The sequence below is a fragment of the Aquila chrysaetos genome, chromosome 3 (genome assembly GCF_900496995.4).
Source record: "Aquila chrysaetos chrysaetos chromosome 3, bAquChr1.4, whole genome shotgun sequence".
Taxonomy (NCBI): Eukaryota; Metazoa; Chordata; class Aves; order Accipitriformes; family Accipitridae; genus Aquila; species Aquila chrysaetos.
In genome coordinates, this window is record NC_044006.1 from 17,166,648 (window position 1) to 17,177,678 (window position 11,031).

General features: G+C 47.5%; 1 long non-coding RNA gene across 1 annotated transcript; it reads right to left on the minus strand.

Moving 5' to 3' along the window:
* Window positions 1-1,122: 1,122 nt before the first annotated feature.
* Window positions 1,123-11,027, minus strand: LOC115339512. The gene is made up of 2 exons (XR_003922748.1): window positions 10,536-11,027; window positions 1,123-6,052 (listed from the first exon to the last, which is right to left on the minus strand). It is a non-coding gene; the product is annotated as an uncharacterized LOC115339512 (long non-coding RNA).
* Window positions 11,028-11,031: the final 4 nt, after the last annotated feature.

Consider the following 11,031-nt stretch of genomic DNA (forward strand, 5'->3'; position numbering starts at 1 on the left):
CATGTGGGGAAGACATTTGCTATCCCTGTGGTCCACACATTCTTCTTCCTTTCTCCAGCGCAGACCCCGCCCTGCGAGGTGCGGGTTGCTCCGTGCTGGGTGCACCAAGAGCTGCTGGCAGGGCTCAGAGCTCTCATTTTCCAGTAACAGGCATGACTCAATCACCCTGTTTTGGCTTGGTGGCCTTTCCTTTTCTATGACAATCTTCCACTTGTCTCCTCAGCCTCCCAGAAAATGACACATGTTTTTAATTACTGCATCCCAAGCAGAGGGAACCAGGGGATTAGGACTGTGGAGCTGGGCTCAGGGTCTGAAGATTCATTCCCAGTTGATTTGGGGCAATTCACCCTTCTATACTTTGGTTTGCCATTTGGGAAAGAAAAACACCCTTCCTCTTGCCTATTTCAATAGACTAACACACGTTAGTGCACCCTTAATAGTGCTAAAATTTACTATATTCATAATGTAACAAAACCCATAAAAAATGCTGGCTCAGACCCCGTAGTGCCCACTGAGGGGGAATGACATTAGTAGGACATTTGGGTCAACTTCAGTTGTAAAATTTGGGTAGGAAGGGCATGTTATTCCCCAGTGACTCCTTCCAGAGAGAATCATAGACTCACAGAGTGGTTTGGGTCGGAAGGGACCTTTGAAGATAATCTAGTTCCAACACCCCTGCCGTGGCCAGGGACATCTTTCACTAGATCAGGTTCCACAAAGCCCCACCCAACCTGACCATGAACACTGCCAGGGATGGGGCAGCCACAGGTTCTCTGGGCAACCTGGTCCACTGTCTCACCGCCCTCCAGATATTGAAATCCTTTTTGCAACAAGAGAAGTCCCTTCCCTGCAGGCTTCTCTTTGCATGCATGAAGTGTCCTCTCCACCATGGAGCTGACAGAGGAGCAGAGGGCAGGTGGACATTACAGCCCTTGCTCCCCTGCACCCTGCAGGCAAGAGCAGCACAGAGGCCCTTCCCATTCCACCCGTGCCCGTCCCACCTCCAACTTACAGATGACCAGTCCCCACCACACACATCCAGCTGCCCCCTCTGCCACAGCCTTGTAGCCCCTCCAACAGTTCAACCCAGTGTGAACATGGAAATACAACTGGAGAGTAAGCCATGCTTTAATTTTCCTTTAATCTGGTTTTACATGTTGACCACTTTGTTCCTCATGCTGGACTTAATCCCTGCAATTGCAGCTGAAACCCCAGGTGGCAACGTGACACTTTCCAGCAATCAGCCCTTAAATTGACTTTCTGTGGGGAACTCCCAGGAACTAACAGTGTTTCTTCAATACAAATGAATATCCACAGAATTAATGGATTAGGAAGAGGCGTACTTCTAGATGTCATCCAGGGTTACCAAATGATGGAAGTGACAAGCCTCCACTTCCCTGGGCTGGTGTTGGGTTTGCTGCATTGGTTTGGACCAGGATCAAGCCATCCACAAATTTGGTTGATGTTTTGTGGAGGAGGTTGCAACTCACCTTACTTTAATTTATGTCATCATTTAGCCCATCCCCTCCCGTCCCTTCAGAGGATTAGCCGGAAAAATATTGATCCAGACTCTCACCTGGTTTCAGGTTAGCATTGGCTTTCCAAGTAAGGGCTGCTCCCTGCTCTAAGGACAGCACTGCTGTCTTCTGTTACACAGCAGGGACGGACAGAAAACTTGTCGCAGGACAAATTTGCAATTCCATGACTTTAAACCAAGAAATATGTTCACTGTAACGAAAACTGCACACAACGAGGTGGATTCTGTATTCCTGCCGCCTTTATTTCCAAGGAATACAGAATCTAAATTTGTACTTCAGTGATTTAAAACAACACTGAGCTTCTACAGTGCAAAAAGATTGGCAAGATTTGACACGAGTGCATACAAGTGCCACTCTACTTCCCATGGCCCTGCAGCCACCTCAACCATCTGCATCTATTCCACATAATAGGAAATCTCTGCGGCATCTATAGTGTATAGCGCTATACAACACCATGTGCCTTTTTTTCCACATTCCTGGGGAAAGACAGGAAAAACCCTCAGACACCTCCACTGCGGTGCCCTGGGGCTGGATTGGGTGCGAGAGGCTGATGCTGGGAGAGGACAGGTCTGCGGGTGGACCTGATGCTCCAGGAAAGCTCAGCAGCTGGGAAGGGCTGCTCAGGTGCTCTGTAGGACCAATACATATCCCTCTGCACAAAAGCCTCCTGAGGCCGAGGTCCCAGTTGGCTGGGGGCCAGGGGGGCACAGGTTGTTTTCTCACCCCTCTACTGGAAACTTGGGTGTGCAAGCTGGTCCCTGAGTAGTCCAGGAACAGTGCATGAGTGGTGAAGGGGGTGCAGGGTGGGGATTCATTGCTCAGGGATGTAGTGGAAATGGGTTCCCAGTGCCTGGGTCAGAGCAGGGCTGCTCACAGGGCTTGTCTGCATCTGCTTTTTGCCTGAAAACACACACTTGCCTTGAAAATAAATAAATCTAGTGAAATGGCTGAGAAAAACACTCTGCTCTAGCAGTCCCTGCAGCACACAAAGGCACAGTACAGTTCAGCAGCTGCCAGCCAAAAATCAGCTTTCTTTTCTTAAAACACACTAATACTCTCGTGTAACCACACAAGGAGAGGGAGCATCCACCATACAAATCAACTGCTTTATCACACTGGCAGCAAAGGCTGAAGCAGAAGAAACGAGCCATGTGTGTCAAAAGAACAGTGTGTGCTATCACCGTAGCTGCCTGTTGGCAAGAATTGTGCAAGGACAGGAGAGGGGTGCGGGAGATGCTTGGGGAAGGCACAATGCTGAGCAGCAGCATCCCCTGCACCCACAGTCCTGCTCCCAAAGGCAATGGGTGACCAGTGGTTCCCGGGTGGCTGGAAGGAGTCTGCCCAAGGAAGCGTGTGCTTTGTTTTTCTCCACTTTCCTTGTCTGGCTCTCATCAGCAGCTCCTCCTCCGCTGGGACAGTGCTGAGCTGGGTAACGTACCCCCTTGCTGCTCTTTGCAGAGGCAGGTGAGGCAGACCCAAGATGAACTCACAGATCTGTTTTCCTTCGAGACTATGTTGTCCCACTGGCCTCCCACAGAGGAAAATGTGGACAATAAGACAGTGTGATATACAGAGCGGCTTTTCATAACACACTTTGCCTTTCCAGTCTCTCATTGCTGCAGCTGTTACAGACCTGCCTGGTTTTCTTTTGCTTGAAAAGGAGGAAGGAAATGGGGCTGCCGGCTGTGAATGCTCAGCCGGTGTCCTCAGGATCCTGGATCTGACCCAACCTTTTGGTATAAAGGACTTGAAAGCCAATATTCTATTTCATCAGAACAAAAACCGTGTGTTTGTTATAAATGAGTGAATCTAGAAGATCCACAAGTTTATTCAGTTGCAAAAATATTGTGTAGAATACTGCAGACCTGGCTGTAAATTTGCTGCCACATTAAAATTGCTTAGGCTCTTTGATGTGTTAAAATCACAGAGATATGCAGAAGTCAAATGCTGAATATACTTAGCAGAGCAAAGATAAAGTGATTGCCCTCAGCAAGGAAGAGGGGAGGAAATCAATAGCAACATGTTTCATTAGGCCAGTTAATCTGCCACCAGGATGCAAGCGATGTCGTGTCCAAATGTGTGATCCCACCACCCGTAGAAAGCATTAACAGCTTCAGGGCCTATCTAGATACAACAATTAGAGCAGCGACCTAAAAAAATGCTGAAGTGACAGTTAATCATGGAAGTTATGAACCCCAGAGAGCTCTTGAAAGGTCATTTTCTAATCAAGATCTGCTCAGTTGCTGCAGTGCTTCTGGCTCCGAGAGTGAGGGACCTCTGGTGATGATGGGGCAGGGATTGCACTGACCCCCCCTGCTTTGCTGAAAAGCTTCTCCAACGGCCTCATTGCTGGCTTCCACAGTCACCTATATCCAGAGCAGTCATACTCCTTTTATTCCTTTCTAAATATTTGTTTTTCTTTTTTTTTTTTTTTAAATGACAAGATGTTGTGTGTCTTGAGGCAGCTCAGCTCCTCGCTCCTCTCTGAACAGGCAGTTCTAGACAGAATTTGTCTTAAATCTTGAAAGAAAGGTTTCGAGCTGTCCTTGGCTAGATTTGCTCTGAATTTCAAGCTCCTGATGGCATGTGGTGGTTGTGTTTGGACTAATCCCTCTGTATTGAGTGCTTCAGCCAGTCTGAGCTCCAGGTTGTTATTATGGCAATGACATATTAATCACGCCTTGTTCCAAATACAGCTTTGTCAAGACTGGATCACAAAATTTTAAGTTGCTTTTATTTTTGTCTGCAGTCCGAGAATTTGCAGAGCCTGAGCCTCTTCAGCCTTTGAAGGACTAATCAGTGAAGGTGGTTTTATGGTTCTGATCTGTTGACTGGTGAGTAGATGATCTGGACTTACATCAGTAACTGGTGGGCTGCTGGAGGTAGAAAAGCTTCATACCATCTTTATTAACTTCTTAGTGCCTCCATACAAAGAAGGGGAGACAGAAATAATTCCATTTCACAGATGGGTATCTCACTGCTAACCATACTACCCCAGCCCGGACAATGTGTGAATGTCTTGATAATGTGATACCTTTGCCACTGAAATTCCCCACTAGAAAAGTATCCACCTTTTTTTCCTGAACCACAAGATTCAGTGGGGAATGCTCGGTATCCCCACTTCTGTTTTAGGAGCCCTGGTCTGCCCCTGTTACCTTCCTCCAGGCTTCAACATTGAGGCTGAGGTTAAATGAAGGATTTGACAGGTGCTATGTAAAATGGGCCCCTGCATAGTGAGATCTTTGCTAGCTAAGGGAGACAAAAGAGGTGAGGTTTGTGGCCTCAGCAGTTTTACACTGGTTGTTTAAGAGAAAATCTTTAATTCCTGGGATTTCTGTGCAAACGTAGTTGTTTGAATGCCTCCACTTCACAGTCACACGACCTCTGGAGCAGCAGTCATATAGACTGTATCTAGACCAGTTACCTATTGCTCAAGGCCTTGGATGGCTCTACACAAAACAGAGGATGTGACACTGCTCCAGACACGCAGCCTGGGAGCAGAGAGCCAGCTGCTCTGGACTCACTCCAATGCACTGCTTTCTGTAACAGCTCACATGTTGTCCCCTGCCTCTGTGACAGGTCACTGCTGAAGTACATGGTTCTCGGGCAGCTTTCCATGAAAACACCTCTCCAGGAAGGCAGAGCTCCAGTGTCACTGGCATAAGCCACCAGCCTCACCAGTTAATGTTGCAGACAACCCATTGCAGCAAACATCCAAATTTTAAACACTTGCATTCTCTTTTCTAACACTTAAGGATTTCCTTCTGGCTTGACTGTTCCCAAAGCTGAGAAGAGACTGAACAACTACAAATAATTCATCCAAACCTTGCTGACAGCAGCAAACACCCTACCTGTGATTCCCCACTGCAGTGGGGATGTTTATGCTCCAGCATATTACTGCAGTTGGAAAAGGTGAACTAGGTACCATGGCACAGGTCTGGTAGGGGAGAATACACTGCTCTGCAACTAGCAAAGCACACTGGAAATGATCAAGTGAGAACAGAAGAGAAATACAGAGGAGAGTGGAGAGGAGCGACCTGGGCAAGGGCTGGTTTGCAAAGAGTCTTAGTAATGCACAGATAGCTCCCTTTTCACTTCTTTCCCATCTGATTGTATGGCAGATCCCAGATGGAGGTAAACAAGTTGGGTTAGATCTAACTGGGAAAAGCTGACAAGCTTCCACGTGCACAGCATGTTCTCTGAGTTCCCTCATCTGCCTGTTCCCATTCCTCATGTCGAATGAACAAGGCAAAGGAAAAAGCACACCTAGTTTTAACAATTGCTTTTCCATCCGTCACACCCTGTTGGCTTCAATTCTTTCACTGAGTTCCCACAAATGAAGAAAATCATGTTGATTTGGAAATCTGTACTCTCAGCTTGGCAGTGCACACATCCTGTATGCTCCCTCCTCTCCTCCTTTCTGCTTCTCCTTTTCTTTAGACCAGCTGGTGCATGCACTTCCACAACAGTGGGGGTCTCTGCACATGGGTCTGTGGCCTTGGTAAGCACAGTACCTGTAACAGATCATAATGCAGGTTGTTATAAACTGTATATGTAGCCCTTAGCTGCTCGGCCAGTGGGTGTTGCAGACCGTTCTCAAACCCTCCAAATGAGCAATACTGTGGAAAAGTAAAGCACTGCTGAAATACTGGTACAGAAGTACTCTGAACTGTTAAACCTGTGACCTATGAACTCATCACACCTGAAGAGCTTCTCGTCATATTAGAAAGACCTAAAACACCCTCTGGTCTTTGCTCTGACTTGCCAAGAAAGGTGCAAAGCAGATGACTCTGTCAGGCAGCTACTAGGATGAGAAGTGAAACCAACAACCAAATCCATAAACCTTCACAAGTCTGATATGAACAATCACTGCAACCCAGCAAGGGATTTTAACCAGGGACCTTCCCAGAAGAAGGGTGCCAGGTCCATCACGATGTTATTATTGGGAGCCGCTCACATGCCCAGGTGGTGCAGCCCTGAGCAGGCTGAGTGGAATGATGGCAAAGTCAACACCAGCAGATGAGACAGCCCATTTTTTAAGATGCTCCTGTCAAGGTGAGTAGTTTATAATGCTCTGTTTAGACAACGCCCAAAAGCTGAACAGTGCTGTTTGTCAGACCCTTTAGATTCATCTTGCCTAACTTCAGCTGTCCAGACTTTCGGTGTTCAGTTCACGTAACCAGCTTGACCTTTCCCCACCTAGGAAAGATGTCTGAAGTAAGTTTTTAGCTCTCTGGACAAGCCCATCTCTCCCTCGTGCAGATGATGAGCTTCCACTAGATGATTAGTTGGCTTAAGTTAGCTGGCAAGAATTACAGCTTTCCTTTGGGTGTATTTTAATTCTTTAATGTTGCCATTTAAAACTCACTCTGGAAAATGTTCAATGTGGCACCAGAAATATAATCTTTCTGGGAGCTGAGAAAAGCTGATTTCCTCTCTTAACAAAGAGATCTGTCTTTCATGTAAAGGAAGTTCCTGGCATATGAAGCCACTCAGAGAAATCTGAAGTGCAATTTATTCACTCCTCTCTGAAGCCAAAGAAGAAGAGCTGATCACTCAGACTCCATTTTTGATACAGACTGCTGCTAACCTCCAAAGACCATAAAGTTCATGTTGTCTTCTGTAAACCAGCAGCAGAAAGACTGGAAGACACAGTACTGCTATTCCAGCCTGTTGTTTTCCAAGCAGTAAATAAAGTAGTAAATAAAAGGCAAGCACCCTTCTCCCAGCAATTTATAAAAACAGCAATACCCTTCAACTTAACAGCAGTTTTTACCCAGGAATGCCAAAGAAAAGAAGTAATGAGAACTCATGTAGCCCACACATGAAATGCATATGAATTGGGAGGTGGGTATTTTCTCATTGTCAAAACCAAAAGCTGGCAGGTGTTCTAACCAATAAACTCCAACAGGAGACAACTTGGAAAAGAAGAGGTAAAAGCAACTGAAGTGTTTTATCAATAAAGGATCCTGGTATGTAAGATAGAGTACATAAAAGTGGACTTCACAGGAAAACCAAAACCACTGAGGAACAGTAACGACTACATTGCAACTATTGCTGTGTAAGGTCTGTGGTAGGAAAGGCAGAAGAGAGCACAATGTAGCACTGAAGTGGTTGACTGTAAGGAAATAAAACATGACAGCTTGGCCAAAATAAATGGTGGGTGAAAATTTTCCCTCTGGGACATGGGGATGGGGTGGAATAGATCCCACAGGAAGAGGAAGCATCTCTGAACTATGAACGCCATTGCACAGGGCCCTGATGAGATCACAGTTAGAATAATACATATAGTTGTAGTGTCCCAAGTACAAAGAGATTGGATTAGATTGGAAGACCTGCCAGGAGGGACTGTAGGGTGTCTAAGGAATCAGAACACCTGTTTTGTACAATGAAGCTAGAAAAGGAGTGGCTTGTTTACCCAGAAAAATGTCACCATTGCGTAATTCCAACGGGGCACGCGAAAAGTGCCCAAACCAGCATCTGTTTGCAGGAACAAAGATGAATCATCCCTGAATTGGCTCAGTCTTAAACAGAGAGTTTTATGAAAGTTCTGTGATGCAACATCACCAGGTTGTATTCATCACCTAAATTATCAGCGTGGGTGCCCCACATAGGCAATGCAATCAATGAAGCGAAGAAGCTTCCAACAGCAGCTCTCAGTTGCCTTTTTGGCTCCATCTAGATCTTCACTTTTTTGTTAGGCAACAAAAGCTGGAGGCTTTGGCATAGGCAGTGAGAGTAAGGCCCCTTCAGGGCTGCATTTGCCACTACCTGTGTAGTCCAACAATCGCTTCACTGTCCCACTGCAGTACTACTGGTGGTATCACAGTAGGAGATACTCGAACCTCAGATCGTTAAACTGCTCCCATGCTTCAGTATACCAAGCCCTCTGTGCATGTTAGTACCAGCTCACTTACATAGCACAGAATTTCACGAAGAAAGGATAGCACTTAAAAACCCCAGTGTTGCAAAAACTACCATCAGTTTGGGGTAAACACCAGGACACAGGAGATCAGGTTTATGCCTCTGCTTGAAAAAACCCAATTTGTTGCATGAACCAAGTTACTGCCAGACAAAAGACCCAGGTCTAGCCCCCCAAATTAGTGTCTGTCTGTAGACAGACACCAAGACTCTAGCACTGGTTTAACCACTCATATTTGCCTTACACATTTGATGCTTTGAGGAGGCTGAACATGTGAACTTCGCTTATGAACTTCACTCTGTTGCTAGCCCCAGGATCACCTACTGGAGAAACATTTGAGCAAACCTATGCTCCAGAAATAATTGCTGCATTTGTAATGAATTATTCTTTTGACCTTTCTTTTTAGTTGGCTTTTGCACTCCAATTAAACAGAGAACAACTGTAGTGGCATGATTTCACATCTGATTCCTGGTGCCCCTGGAGGTTATCTGAATTTCCCCAGAGCTTCCATTTCGCTGTGCTGCATCAGATGGTGCTGGAAAGCATATGGCACAGATCAGACTAGCAAAATTAGCATCTCTGAGCAGGGCAGCTTTAACCACACAACTGTGTTCCAATTAGTCAACAAAGTAGCACTCTCAGGCAACTGCTGTCAATTACATTGGATCAGAGCTGTCACTTGGAGAGCAACCAGTGCTGGAAAAAAAGCACTTCTGATCAGAAAACTCAAGAGAGCATTGTTAACAGCTGCAAATAAGAAGAATCAGCATTTCTGGCTTCTTATTTACAGATGCCTGCACAAATAAATCCACTCTGATTAATCAGAGGATGTGACATGTCCAGTCAGTCCTGGGGCCATCAAGTTCCATGACCAGCTAGTGCCCATGCCAATAGGAAATCAGTTTCACCACCACAACCAGCAGCTTCATGCCACCGGCCTGAGAGCAGAAGCGTTGCCCCATGATGGACTGAACACTGAAGCTCCCCTTATTGCTTCAGGACCAGATTTGCTGTTCTGTGGCAGTGCATAGGACCACATTTGAGGAAAGCCCTGCAAAGGCAGCAGCTGAACGGATAAGCTGCCTCACCCCGGCAAGGGAGTGAGCACAGTAGGACACACTCCTTGGGCCATCTGAAGCTGGTTTTGTAGCATGAAGGGATTAATGCTGTTCTAAGTAGCTATGGTCTTGGTCCAGAAAGTGCATGTGATTTACCATCTAAACCCACCAGTCTCTCCAGTCCTGGGGAGAGTATAAGCTGTGCCATCTGGGCCTTTAGGGACCATGTCCCACTCAGACCAAGGCACTCAGCCTTTCTCCATTTCTGCAGGTGGGTGCAAGTCTACACTATGGCTCTGAAGCTGCATAAATCCAATGTAAATGTTGTGGCTTGGACATTATCCAGCTCTTTGAAGTGGCAACCCCAATAGAGTCAGCAAATCCTATTGGTTTCTTACATGAAAGTAAGTGTTGTGAAATGCCTGTTTTCATTCTGTCCCTCAATTTTTTAAGAGACTACCGGGTCTTCCTTCCATTTGTCTCCACCCCAGAGGAAGTGTTGTAAAGGATGCTTTTGTAAGAGTTTGTGTGAATGGGCTGTATAGGTATCTGGGGATGTGGATGGAGAAACAGTTATCAGAAAACAGCAGGAAAGCATGTGCTGGGAAGGTAGTGTGTGAAAGTCTCCCAAGAACTTGTAAGCTCTGGAGACTGATGGTCCTGTTGAAACTACATGGACTGACAGTATCAGTTTGCCAAGAGCCTGCTGAAACCGTACAAGGCCACCAGCACTCACTGCCATCAGCAACAGCTGTGTAACTCCAACCATAGCCAAAAGGGTGGTGGCAGCTACATGCAGGCAAAGACTACAGGGGTACATATACACCTGATGAAATAAAGAACAGTCTGAGGGACTTTCCAAACAGCTGCCCAAAAGCCACAGAGCTTCCACTTCTGAGTGTAGAGCTGGGCTCAGCCTGCCAGGCTCTGCTTCAGTTGGGCAGCGAGTGAAGAAGTGAATGCAGTGTGTGAGCAGCTCACGCTCGGGGGCAGAGCTGCCATCCAGAGGCACCTCACCTCCACAGGCTGGAGAAATGGGTCAAAAGGAGCCTGATGAAACTCAGGGACACATGCGCTGTCCTGCAGCTGAGGAAGAGGAGGAGGAGGAGGAGGAGGAATCCCTTGCAGCAGTCCTGTCCGAGTTCAGCGCAAGGCCGCCACGACGCTCTGGTGCTGGAGCGCCGGCTCGGAGGCAAGGCCGAGGCACCAGGGCCTGCTCCGTGACGGGACGCAAGATGCCTTTGTGGGGCAGCACAGCCGCCTGCGGGGAAGCCAGCGAGGAGGAGACGGATCCAGGCTCTCGGCAGAGGCGGGAGGATGATGTGCAGCAGTGGGAGACGCAGGGCCCCGACCAGACCGACGGCCCGGCCCGCCCCGGCGCTGGGGCAGGCCCCATGCCCAGGCGGGCGAGGGAGCGCAACGCTGAGCGGAAAGGGGCAGCTCGGGGCTGGAAGGTGGGACACCCGCCCGGGCCCGCCCGCGCCGCACCGCAGCGCTGGTGTCCCCGGCCCGC